Below are 14,571 nucleotides of genomic sequence, written 5' to 3' on the forward strand. Positions count from 1 at the left end.
AGATTGAATCCTTGAATGATGCAAGAGCATCCTAGGCTTGCCTGCAATCCTGCATTGTTGGAGGAATTTTGGTTAAGTGTTGAGGAGCATCGAGCTTGGATTTTTATGGAGTTATGTTTTCATGGTTAGGGATGTGTTGGAGACACATAGGAGAACCTTTCCTCATGATTTCATAGAGATTGGATGGATTGAGTTGAAGCTTGAACTACTTTTACCTTGTTGCTGGAACTGTGTTTTTCTAGTTTCTAGGTGCCTATTGTAGGCTATATAACTAATTTTGTGCAATGAATGAGAGGCTGGACACTTAAAATATTTAAGAGGGCCTAGAATAATATTTATTATCCAAGGTACAAGTTATAATTCCTTATAAGTTGGGAGATATGGCAATTCTCCTAGAGTATCGATTTCTGGCAATTTTGCGCGAGAGTTTTTTGTACTTGACTTTTGGGATGGATGTGCACTTATCCTTGGTAAATCAGCCTTTGCACATTTAAGGGGTTGTAGAGGACCTAAATTTCTATCTATGATTCAAAGAATGAATTCTAATTCAATCAGAGCTAGGAGATATCACAACTTTTCTTAGATATCGATTTGTAGACATTTAATTGTTGTTGCAAGCTGACTTGTGGCACTTCATGTATTTAATGTTAAGTTTTATTTAATTTGTAATTGCAAGGTCAACTTGTGGCTTAGATTAGTATAAGTAGGGGTCTTTTGGGGTCTTTTAGTTATTCAGGGGGGGATGGAAGGAAGGATAGATGCTAATTTGAAGAGCTAGAGCTACGACTTAGGAACTAGAGGATCTCTTGGTGGACCTGAGGGTACAAGTGTGGATTCTTCTTGGTGTTCTTATCCAATTGTGTATCTGGACTAACTAAGATTGGTTTTGTAAGTTCGATCTTGTTGAATCTTGTAGAACTAATTTTGTAATTTGCTATTTATATTTGGCTCTAACCCGAAAGGCCTTATAGTTGGGCATATTAAATGTAATCAGTTATGTTTTATGAACAAATTATTGTAAATTGGTATCAGATCTTGCATTATTTCTTCTTGTTGTTTTGTTTTCACTATGTGGTTATATAGTTGGGGGCTAGGACATCTCCTTTAGGGATTCTCCTGCCTTGCACTGCATTAGGTGGTATTAGAGCGAAGGTTGTTCCTGAGTATGTAGACAGATTGCCAAAGTTGAGGCAGTTTGCACCAGGACTTGGGTTGAAGAAGTAGATCTAAGTTGATCTTGATATGTTGGTAGATTTTTTGCTTAGGGTTTGCTAAAATTTTGGAAGATTCTTCTAAGAAGATTGGACCTTAGGGTGATTGATGATCTTAGTGATGCTATAGAAGAATGAATCTCAGAGAAGATAAGAGCAGAACTTAGATATGAGATTGCATTGATGAAGAGTGGCATGATTGCTAAAATTGTAAGTGCTTTAGGTGGTTTAACTAGACATGTGGATACTAAAGATGGTTATGAGAAAGTTGTGGAAGACTTTGAATTTGCTAAGTCAAGTGGTGAGGCCAGAACTGATCGTATGGAGAGACCTATGGGAAATAGGGTTGGTCAGTTTACTTAACCTGGATCTTAGTTAAAGCTGAAGCATAAGATGGAGGTTGCTAATTTCTCAGGTACTTTGAATCTTGAAGACCTAATTGATTGGATTGGTGAATTGGAAGACTACTTTGGGCTCGAGGATATTGAGATCCACTCAGAGTAAGGTTGGCACAAACTAAGTTGAAGGGACATGCTGCTCTTTAGAAGAACTACACAGAGATAGAGAAGAGGGAGGTGAAATGAAGATCACTAGATGGAAATTGATGGTGAATAAGTTGAAGGCTAAGTTCATTCCTGTTGATTCCTGTTGATTATGAACTTGAATTATTTAAAAGGTTGCAGAATTTGAAGCAGAAGGATATGACTGTGAAAGATTATACAGAGGAGTTCTACAAGTTAACTATTCAGTTTGGGCATAGAGAATTGTCAAAAGAGAAGGTAGCTTGGTATATTAACGGTTTGTGATTCAATATTTAGGATGAGTTTGGTATGTTGAATATTTCTTTAGTTGAGGATGCTTATTAGTATACTTTGAGAGCAGAGGAGAAGCTAAAGAGGAAGAATCAAGGTAGTTCTTGAGGGAAGGAGAAGCGGGATAGTTTGGCACAAGCTAAACTAAAAGCAGAAGGTGAACCAAAACCTGTTGAACAAAAAAGAAGGATAGGTGGAGGTGGGTTAAGAGGTAATTATTTCAAGTGTGGTCAAGAAGGGCATAGATATTTTGAATGTCTAATTGGAAGGACAACTGATGTTGTGAATGAGGTTGTAGTCTAGGATAGTCAACCTGAGCAAGGAGAGAGTTTGTTGACTCGACAAGTACTAGTTGGTGAGAGGACATTGGATTTTTGTCAGAGTACTAGTTTGTTCAAAACTTGTTGTAAGTTTGGTGGTAAATTTTGTAAGGTGATTATGGATGGTGGTAGTACTGATAACCTTGTTGCAGAAGAGATTGTTCAAAAACTTGGTTTGAAGAGAATGAGACATCCTTATCCTTATAGGATTGGTTGGTTGCAAGGTGAGCATTTTTTGGAAGTGAGGGAGCAATGCCTTGTTGATTTCTAGATTGGGAAGTATAAAGATCAAGTGTTGTGTGATATTGTGGATATGAATAGTTGTCATGTGTTACTTTGCAGACCATGGCAGTATGATTGTAGGGTGGTGCATGATTGTGTTAGGAATGTGTTTATTGTTGAGAAAGGTGGTAGGAAGTTTTCCTTGATTCCTTTGCAGAATGAAGATCTTGGTAGGAGGAACCTGAGTATTGGCAGCCAAGTTAAGTTAGCATATTCTGAGAAGGTTGGAGATCAACATGGAAAGCAAACTTATGGAACACCTGTGGTGGATGTGAAGAAGAAGAAGAAAAACAAGGGAAATAGTGTGCAATTTGAAGACTTGGAGGGCATATATGTGAAGAACCACTTTTGGATTTATGTTCTAAATCCTAGAAGATGTTCTTTCAGTTACTAAAACATCTTTTTGAACTTGAGGCATCTGATGCAGGAGCATCCTGGGGTTGCTCGCAATTATGCATGTTTGGAGGAATTTTCGTTAAGTGTTGAGGAGCATTGAGCTTGGATTTTGATGGAGTTATGTTTTCATGGTTAGGGATGTGTTGGAGACACATTATAGAACCTTTCCTCATGATTTCATAGAGATTGGATGGATTGAGTTGAAGTTTGGACTATTTTTACCTTGCTGATGGAACTGTATTTTTCTGATTTCTAGGTGCCTATTGCAGGCTGTATAACTAATTTTGTGCAATGAATGAGAGGCTACACACTTCAAGGATTGAAGAGGGCTTAGAGTACTATCTATGATCCAAGGAGAAAGTTCTAATTCCTTATAAGTTGGGAGATATGGCAATTCTCCTGGAGTATCGATTTTTGGTAGTTTTGCTCGACAATGTTCTGTACTTGACTTTCAAGATGGATGCACACTTATCCTTAGTGAATAAGCCTTTGCACATTTAAGGGTTTGTAGAGGACCTAAATTTCTACATATAGTTTGAAGCATGAGTTCTAATTCAATCGGAGCTAGGAGATATCATGATTTTTCTCGGATATCGATTTGTAGACATTTTAAGTATTGTTGTAGGCTGACTTGTGGCACTTCATGTATTTAATGTTAAGTTTTATTTAATTTGTAATTGCTAGGCCAACTTGTGGCTTAAATTAGTATAAGTAGGGGTCTTTTGGGGTCTTTTAGTCATTCAGTGGGGGATGGAAGGAAGGATAGATGTGAATTTGAAGAGCTAGAGCTACGACTTAGGAACTAGAGGATCTCTTAGTGGACCTAAGGGTACAAATGTGGTATCTTCTTGGTGCTCTTATCCAATTGTGTATCTAGACTGGCTGAGATTAGTTTTGTTAGTTGGATCTTGTTCGATCTTGCAGAACTGATTTTGTAATTTGTTGTTTGTATTTGGCCCTAACCTAGAAGGCCTTACAACTGGGCATATTACATGTAATCAGTTATGTTTTATGAACAAATTATTGTAAATTGGTATCAGATCTTGCATTGTTGCTTCTTTTTGTTGTGTTTCCATTGTATGGTTATATAGCTGGGGGCTAGGACATCTCCTTTAGGGATTCTCCTACCTTGCACTGCGTCATTGAAAATCTATTCTTTTAGTTTTTGCAATACTTGTATGATGATTTTAGGCTCTACAACTCAGTCTTATTATAAATGTATGAATAATGTCAGAATCTTGGTAGTAACTTCAGAAATTGGTAATATCATTCTACAAGCTTACATTCCACACACTACAATTCATGTAGGAACATTCAGATTTAAATTAAGTTCAAAACATGATAGAAACATATAAAGAAATAAATCAGCCATCTATGGCAAGAAATAGAAAAAAAAGCAATAAAATAATTTAATAGAAAATCTCTATCACTCCTAATCTTCCACAATATGTTACATTATAACATGCATGGATTATTCACTAATTTGGACATTACAAGTATGTATAAACATCAAAAGGACACAAACATTAAAAAATTGATAGATCAAAGGGTAGTCTACCAACTCATAATAAACTACATATAGCTAAGGAGAAAAGTGTTGAATTTGTTATAAAAAAAGGTTCTATCCAATCATGTTGAATCTCTTCATTTATTCTTGTTGTTCTAATACTACTAATATTTGTGGAAAGAAAGGTGTCTTTGATATGCAGGTTAGTAGAAAGATTATTTCAGGAGGTATAAGCAATCACAAATAGCATCATAAGTCTAAATTTGGAAGACAAGCTGAATAATGCAAAGGAAATTGTTACTGTTAATATTAGACCTAATAATTAGACACTGTAAGATCTCATTAATTAGGAATATATTGGGGAATGCCCCTTTTAAACTAGGTATAATTTAGGACCTTGGTCCTTGGCAAGACTAGAGGTTTTCTTACTCTATTCTTTCCTACCAATGCTCATTTGAATGGAGAACATTGTAACTATCTTTTTAACATCTAAATTTAATATAAAGGCTTCGGTCATTTACCGATTAAAAAAAATAGTAATAAAAAAGTTTTTTAATAAATAAAAATAAACATGCAAGCATAATATACTTAGTTTTTAAATCTTTTATATATTTGTTTCCACATACATGTATAAGTTTAGTTACAACATACTTTCCTCTCAATTAATCTTTTTTTTTTCTCAATAAATTTTACAACTCAGTTATTTTAAGCTGTTCAATTTGTTGTTTTCTTCTGATTTCCTATAATTGATTTTTTTATTATTAGAAAGCATTATAAAATAATACAGTCATAATAATTTTGTAGATTTTTCTACAATTTTCCTTAGTCAAATTTTATTAATTAATAAGTTTTTCTTTTCAAAATCAACAACATAATTCTTTATCCAAAAATAAATATAATAAATTAATAAGCATCATGCAAGCGCCCAAGAAGACATGAAGTAGACAAATCATTCAATAAAATTCTACAATGGGTTTTCAAACGCCCCTCAGAATAATAGCTAAAATCTGAGATAGTATGTAAATGCATGCACATCCAAACCCTCTAAAACTTTCAACAATTCTTTTGCTTCAATTCCAAATTTTGTTCCCCAAAACTTGTGTGTGAGAAAATGAACCAAAAACCTTATAATAGAACAAAAAAGTAAACTATGGGTGGCCATTATATGTCAAGTCTCTCAACCTATGAGAGTTAGGTGTATTCAATGGAGTTGCAATGTTAAAGACTTCCTCTTAGCAAAATGTAAGACAAGTTTTGGATTATGGTAAAAATAGGTTTTGAGGGTACCCAAAATCCCATACTAAAAAAACCAAAATTAGAGCATTATTAGCGGAATAAAAGTCCAACCAAGTTTTACAAGAACCTGGAACCTACAGTTACGACACTAAACCAAAAAAGTTAGGTTTTACAAGGACCTGGAACCTAAGTACAGATAAGCAGAGAGCTATAAAATAGGAAATAAAACTAATACAAGACTAGTAGTAAAAAACTAGAACTAGAAACTAGTACCAGCAACTAAGACCAGCAAAAGAATATACATGCCCTACACCAACTCCTTTGTTTCCTTGGAAATATTTTTTTCTAATGTTTGCTTCCTCCTGAATAAAATCTTTCACATTTGATCTAGGAACAACTTTAATGGCCCTTTTAGTCCTCTTCCTTGTTCGCTTATTGGGACCACCAATCATCTGAACAACAAAAGGATAAATAATCTCCTCATTTCTTCTTCTACCAATGCTCGTCACAACCGTACACATACTAGAAGTCACCATGTCCATATGTTGACCATTGTCTTTAACTAGATGCCTTAATTTAGCTTCATAAGCCATGAGCTTGCTAGGGATATTCCCAACTCTTCCTTCACGCTCTATTTTTTTCATTTTTTCATTGTCAAGGTTACCCTATAGCTCTCTAACATTTTTCTTTAGAGCCATAAGCTCATTATATAACCAAGAGTCAACCTGGAGGGAGATATCCACTTTCAATTTAGCTTTATGGAGAAACATCACTCTCCTGCTAACCTTCTCATTCTCTTCCTCCTCAATAGCTTAATTAGATTCAAGAAGACCAAGATTGTTGTGAGCATCTTTAGACATAAGATTATCCTCCCTAGCATGATCCCATTTTCCAAAATCCTTCTCCTAATCCAAAATAGTATCATTAGGCTCAATGTTAATGCGAGGGACATGCATGACATCATTATACTCACCTTTAGTTTCTACAGAGTGATCCATCTCCTTACATTCCTCAGAGGTAGCCAAATTCTTCTTAGTTAGAGTATCTTTCTTGGTGTCTGTAGATTGATTTAGGGCCCCATTCTGTCCCTTTGCTTCAGAATTTGGAGTGCCCACATTACTCCTTGGGCCAACAAAATTCTCTATAGAATCATCCTAATTGCTAAAGTAACCTTCATTGTTAGAGCTGAAATCCCCACTTTCTGTTTCCACCTCACCTTTATCATTCTTCATTTATGTGGTTTCCTTATCATCCTCAGAAACCTCCTCAGGTCATAGTTTCTTCGTCCTACCTTTAACTCTTCCAAACTATGCATTCACCTTGTTCTTCTTATTCTTTGTTATGCCTTCTTCTACCTCTAATGTGCTACTTAACTCACTATCTATACCCTTCCCAATGAGGTTCTTAATCTTCGCTTGATCATCCTTGTTTTTCTTCAAACTAGAAGTTTCTAGAGAATCATTCTCAATTTGCCTCTTCCTTTTCCCAGGAGAAAGAGAAATTGCCACAAAATTATCTTTATAGTATTCTACAATGAGTAGAATAAGCTCTTCATGAAGGACTGGCCTACTCCCCTTTTTCCTATGAACACTCAAACCTTTAAGTGGGGAAAATTTCAAATAGAAAGGGAAGGAAACACTATCCTTATACCTAAAGTGTTTTAGAAAGACACAATGGAAATTGTGAACATGTTTAAATGTCCCATCCAGAATAAAATACTCCTTAATGCAAGATAAAGCATTCTGACATATATCCTTTATCTGATCGAGATCCACTTCTTTCACTAATTTCTTTTCTTCTTCAAGGTTTTGTGGGATTTTTTGGGAATTTCTTCAGGGCAACATTTGAAAATTTTGTTTCTTTTTAAAACTTGATCCCTACCATGGGGAGCCCAGTGATGTTAGCAATAAAATCTTTCGTTAAAGAAATAATCACCCCATGCATAGTAACTTTCTCCTTAGCCTAGTTTCTAAAAAACTCCTCAGTGATATGAGGTTTAAAGCCATGCAATTTTTCAAGGTAAACTATAACCTTTCCCTTTTTGAGGATGTCCCAAATAGTCACCTTCTCCTTCCAAATGCTTACAACTTGCAGGTTCCTTCTTCCTTAGCTCTCCACCCATTTTGCAAACTAAACTGACGAGATGCAATCTAGTATGAAAAATGGTGACTTGAAAGAAGGGGTTAAAACTTTTAAACTCTTTTTCCAAAACCACCCAGAATACATACCAATTTAAGAGGGTAATAATAAAGAAGTACTCCCTCAAACTTTGATAATGCCCAAATTTATTACCAAAGTTCTTATGTCTTAAGTCAAAATTATTACAAAAATTTTCCTTCCACTACATTTGTTGCATCATAATTAATAAGCACCTTAAGATCGACATTATCGTTGGTCATTTGATCACATCATCTTTCGCCTCATACTAACTGCTTCATTAGCAATCTAGTCAGCAACCTTATTAGCTTCTCAATAATTATGGGTAATATGAACCTTATCAAAATTCTTTAAGAGTATTTTAATTTCCCCTACAATCACTTCCATATTCTGTGTCACCTAGTAATTATTATACAACATGTTGATAATGTTTAGAGAATCACTTTCCAGCCATAACTTCTGATAACCAATTTCCACAACCTTTCTGACCACAAATAGAGCCACCGACACCTCAGCTCTATGACTTGTAGAGGAACTGATTGGAACAACAATAACATCCACCACTCTACCATTATGATCCCTCAGGACTCCACCACACCCCGCTCTCCCCAGGTTCCCCTTAGCAGACCCATCAGAGGGGACTAACTTTACCTTTCACCAAGTTATTCCTTATTGGATCAAAAATGTCAAATTCTCTTTTATTGTCATTTTGAGACAAAAGAATCTCTTTTATCACCCTCGAAATTTTATGGCCAACCACCCATGAAGGAGAATCCTTTTCTATGAAGATCCTATTGTTTCATTCTTTCGACAAACCCCAACAAAGACGAGGAAGAGTAAAGTTCCAAAGAGTTCTAACTTCAAGATTTTTGGCAGGACACTTCCAGCTTCAAAAACAATCCATTAGAGTCTTAGGTTGCACCCAGTACCCAAGGAGAATATTCCACACTTCTTGACTAATGTTACAATGAATAAAAAGATGGTTGATATCTTCACCAACATTCTTACATAGGATACATTTATTCACAAAATAGCAGCCCCTTTTATGAAGGTTATCAATGGAAGAGCTTTATTTTGAAGGGAAATCCAGAAACAAAATTCAATCTTAGGGACAAGCCCCTTCATCCAAACTTTCACCTAAGGAGTAGGATTCTCATCCAAGTTAGCTTTGAAGACTCAAGCCACCTTGAAGTTACCACTTGGATCAATGCCACACAACATAGTATCTTCCTGGTCCTGATTAAGGCAATAAGAGTGCAATTAAGATTGGGTACATTTGAGACTCGAATTAACCCCTTCAAGATCCACCCAACCATTATCTCTCCAATAGTTGAAAACAAAGACCCCAAAGATCTGTTTATACCTACTAATAGTATTTAAGTCATTCTACATATTTAGAAGTGCATAATCCAAGATCCAACTATCTTCCCAAAATCTCACTTTTCTACCATTACCCACTTTCTATCTACAACCTTTTTGAAGGGTGTTTTTAGCCCCTTGTACCGTATTCCAAATAGCGAAAGAATTAGCTATCACAGGGGAGTTAAGAAATTCCAACAAAGAAGAAGCATGTTGAAGGTATTTGTATTTCTAGATAGAGCTCCACTCTTTATCCTCTTGAAAATCTCTCCAGCCCTTCTTAGTAAGAAGTGCTTCGTTTATGCTTCTAATAGGTTGAATACCAAGTCCTCTTCTCTTTTTGGTTTACAAATAGTATCCCAAGCAATAAGCGCCATCCTTTTCCTTTCCTTGGTACCCATCTATAGGAAGTTCCTTTGGATTCTTTCTATAGTCTTTGCATATTTAGCAGGGATTTTAAAAAGGCTAAGAGCATAGGTTGCTAGACATTGAAAGGAAGATTTAAGTAAGGCCACTTTCCTAGGTTGACTAAGCATGTTACCTTTCTAGCCATCCAATTTTCAGTTAAACTTCTCCACTAGTTTCTCCCAAAAAGAGTTAGGAGGTTTTTGACCTAGAGGAAGATCAAGATAGGCCCCTGACATAGAAGAAATAGAGGATCCCGATATATTAGCAATCTTCCTTTGTCTATGAACATGAGTATTGATGAAAAAAATAAAACTTTTATCCCAATTAATCAATTTCCCTAAAGCATTGGAGTACAAATTTAGAGCCTTTTTAAAGCTCCTCGCCTCACAAAAAGATGCCAACCCCCAAAAAATTGTGTCATCAACAAATTGTTCATGGGAACAAGATAAAGGTTGAGAAGAGGGCATAATACCATGAATATCCACCTTTTCCATAAGGCTTGCAATGTACCTTCCCAGGCATTCAACCATAATAGTAAACATGATTGGGAGGATAGGATGCCCTTGCCTCAGACCTATCAAGGGCTAAAAAAAACTAGAAGAGGCCCCATTAACTATGACTGCCATAGAGGTTATTGAATTAAGTTGTGAAATAAGTTGTAAGCACTTATCACCAAAGCCAAAAGCCCTCAAGATTTTCAAGAGGAAACTCCACTCCACTCTATCATAGGCTTTCATAATATCCACCTTCATCACAAATCCTCGGGAATTCAAATAGGCTAGGGAATGAATATTTTCATGCACCACAATAATAGAATTCAAAATTTCCCTCCTCGGAACAAAGCCATTATGTTGCTCAAAGATCAGATTAGTGAAGTCAAGACTTTGGATATGATTTTGTAAATAGAATTACATAGGATGATCGGTTTGAAGAGCTCTAGAGCATCAACACCAACCTTCTTAGGGATCAAACATAAGAAAGTAGAATTGATCTCCTTTGGCATTCTTCTAGCCCCAAAAAGCTCCTTTACCTATTACAAATATCTCTTCCCACAACCTCCAAAAGGTTTTGGAAAAAGAAAATAGGAAAACCATTAGGTCTAGAGGACTTATCCCTTTCAAAAGAAAAAAACAACCTTTCTAATTTCTTCCTCTATTGGAATACTAACCAACTTTTTGTTCTGATCAATAGATATAATTGAAGGAATAGAATCCTGTAAATCTCCCTTCCTTTCTGTAGCAATTACCTAATCAAAGGACAGGAGGGAGGAGAAGAAAGAAACTGATTCACTTGCAATTTCCTTCTCATCAGTAATATCTTTTAGGACCCACCTTTAGCCTAGAAATACGGTTGGCTGCCCTATGCTTCATTGTGGTAAGGTGGAAGTATTTAGAATTTCTATCTCCTTCCTTCAACCAAATGGCTCTAGATCTTTGCCACCAGAAAGTGTCTTCCTTCATAATGATATCATAATAACTTACCAGCTTATCATTCTCTTTCATAAATCCTTTTGAGTAGCCTTCTATCTGGATTCTATCTTGAATTTCTTTTAACTCCCCTTTCAACAAAGATTTTTTATTAAAGATGTTCCCAAACAATTTCTTATTCTAGACCTTCACCATATCTTTAACATGCCTTAGCTTTTTAGTGACTCGAAAGAGGGAAGACTCGTCCACCTTAATATTCCACCACCCCTTCAAGTCTTGAAGGAAGGTAGGATGCTGAATCCACATTTTCTCAAACCTAAAAGGGAAATTCTTCTTAAGCTTAGATGAGTCAACCACAAAAACTAGAGGGAAGTGATGAAACACAACCTTTGGAATAAAGGACAAAGAACAAGTAAAATCCTAGGCCTGATCCAGAGAAATGAGAACTCTGTCCAACCAAACCTAAATACAATTTTCCCCAGCCCTTTTGTTGCTCCAAGTAAAGTTGGTACCTTAAAGATCCACATCCATTAAACCTTCGAAGTTAATAAAATCCACTAGATCCATTCTTCCTTCCAACTGACTTGGGTTACCTCCCATTTTTTCAGGATCATAAAGAGGGACATTAAAATCCCCCATCATAATCTGACTTCCATCATAATCTATATTTTTCAAATTAGATAACTTCTCTCAAAACTTTTTCCTCACATTCTTATTGTTTGGGGCATATATGTTAATCAGATTCCAACTAGCTCCTAGTTATAAATGCTTAAATTTGATAGCCAAAAAAATATTATTAGAATCAATAATTTGACTAGACATCATAGATTGATTCTGCATAACCATTGTACCCCTTGAGGCACCTTCAGAGCTACTAGCCAACACACCACACTTTTTAAATGGTTTTAATTTTTTTGCTTTCTCTTTATCCATCTTAGTTTCTTGAATCACCATAATATTCGGTTTATGATCATGAACCATAATCCTGACCACATCTATTTTATGGAGACTATTAAGTCCCCTTATATTCCATGCTATTATCTTCATTTCTTCTTAGGGGTGAATTCCATAATAGTAGCCTATTTTCCATCAACTATATCCTGCATACTCTCCATTTCTCTCTTATTTTTAAAACTCTCTCTTCCCACTTTTCCTAGAGAACCAACATTTGTTTTCACCCTAGGAGTAACCAACTTCATTTTCTTTCTTCTAGTTAACACTCCAATCGAGGATACTGAAGAAGACCCTTCCTTATCATTTTTCTTCGTTGTCCCAATCTTTTGTTTCTTGTCTTCTTCTGAAACTATTGCTTCCTCTTGCTTGAAAAAATGTCTAGGTTAGTTTCAGGAATTGTATCTACCATTAGTTGTTCATCAAAGAAAGGTTATGATTATTGTTATTATATCTAGATCACCATTATCATTCTCTTGAATTTCCCCTTCTTCAATGTTAACCTCCATCCGACTATCATCCTGCATCTCTATCTTATTTCGAGATAGATAGACTACATGATCCTACATGCCCTCTTCTTCCACACCATTCTTTGAGGTGGGAGAAGGAGTAAAATCCTTTGTCCTCTTAGCTATATTACCCTTAATATTATCCAATCCCCCATTATCACCATTCCCATCTTTTATCATATTAACAAGATTTTTCTTCTCAAAGGTATAAGGTATGCTTTGCTTAACCTTTTTGGTTTCTACACCATTTTTTGAGTTTTCTTCCTTTTAGAATCCATTTTATTAATCACCTTAGGTTTCTTAGGGCATTTTTTGGCCCAATGTCCTAATTTCTTACAATAGAGACATGCATTCAAAAGGTCTTCAAATTCAACCTCCTGTCCTTTTTCCAAGTTTCGAAAAATATCCACTTTCTAGGCAAATCTTTTAGTTGGGACATTTCAACACAGATTCTAGAAAACACTAACCTTGAACATGCCACTACTATATTATCTATAGCTATAAGATCTCCAAATGAACCGAGAAACCCTGTAAAGATATCTTCATGCCAGAATTACAATGGAAGCCCAAGCAGCCGGACCTACATAGGCGTGGTTAGGAAGAAAGCCTCAGACAAATCCAAGTCTGGTTCCCATTTCTTAACCGTAAAGTGGCTTCTTCCAAAGTACCATGACCCCCACATAAAACCATATTCAAATCTTCCCTAGAAGTGAAGATAAAAGAAAAGAAACCTTTCGACATTGCCGTAATGTCAACTTGACCTTGAAGAGCCCATTTCCTCTTCACCATATTCCTCAAAGTATCAATATCCGACCGAGCCCCCAAGAATTTACCAATAAGGGTAAGGTCCATCGAAGATATTGAATGGTCAACAATGGGGTCTAGAACAAAAATTTGGAACTCACCTTTTTCCCAGCAAGATTTTGAAGTGACAGGGAGAAATGATGACTTACCCACTGGCTTTTTACCAAAAATCAAAGACCACTTCCTACCTCCAACATCTTCAACTTGACCCTTTTGACCAACATCACATGGTACCTTGGAATCTTGATTCACCACATGTGATGGACTCTCCCCTCCAGATTGCCCAAGTAGGACCCCAATGTTCATAGGGTCAAAAGAAATATTAGCCGGCTTTTGATGGTCAACCTTAAATCCATTCTCCTCCTCCTGGAAACTCTTCACCATTTGGTCATCCTCTTTCTCCTCCTTTTCCTCTTGGATTCCCTTTGTGTTGCAGGTCACACCTCCATTACCATTACCTGCAATCACTTTCCTGCTTGAAAACTTCATTACCTGCAACCACCTAAGCTAAAAGTGTTAAATAGTCAAAGTTGACTTATAATTCCCAAAATGTAAGAAAAGTTGACACGTAGTAAATGTGCATGTTGCAACATTAGGTGGCTAGAAGAAGCAATGGTGATCATGGTGTTGGATTGAGTGATCATATGATGAAATGCTATACGACCACCCCAACTTGTATGCACAATAAACAACTTAGATTTTGGCTGGTCTCTATGCACATCCTAATAAAAGTTCAGTTGATGCATAGTAAATGTGCATGTTGTAGCATAAGGTGGCTGGAAGAAGTAACGATGATCATGGTGTTGGATTAAGTGGCCACATGATGAAATGCCATACGACCACCCAAACTTGTATACACAATAAACAACTTAGATTTTGGCTGGGCTTTGTGCACATCCTAATCAAAGTACTAGTTGACATGTAGTAAATGTGCATGTTATAGCATAAGGTGGCTAGAAGAAGTAACGATGATCACGGTGTTGGATTGAGTGGCCATACGATGAAATGTCATATGAACACCCCAACTTATATACACAAATATTTTGGCTATGCTCTCTGCACATCCTAATCAAAGTACCAAAATGCGACAATAGACACACATTAGACCAATTAAACGTGAACACAACAAATAATTTTCAAATAGACCTTTTAACTTTCAATTTGGAATCGCCAACTCGACCTTAGATCACCA

At 36.1% G+C, this 14,571-nt stretch overlaps 1 pseudogene; it reads right to left on the reverse strand.

The window, feature by feature from the left end:
• Positions 1–13,868, reverse strand: part of LOC149556941 (DNA (cytosine-5)-methyltransferase DRM2-like) — a 112,220-nt pseudogene extending 98,352 nt beyond the window's left edge.
• Positions 13,869–14,571: the final 703 nt, after the last annotated feature.

Source organism: Cupressus sempervirens, chromosome 5 (genome assembly GCF_028749045.1).
Source record: "Cupressus sempervirens isolate cs-2001-9-10 chromosome 5, ASM2874904v1, whole genome shotgun sequence".
Taxonomy (NCBI): domain Eukaryota; kingdom Viridiplantae; phylum Streptophyta; class Pinopsida; order Cupressales; family Cupressaceae; genus Cupressus; species Cupressus sempervirens.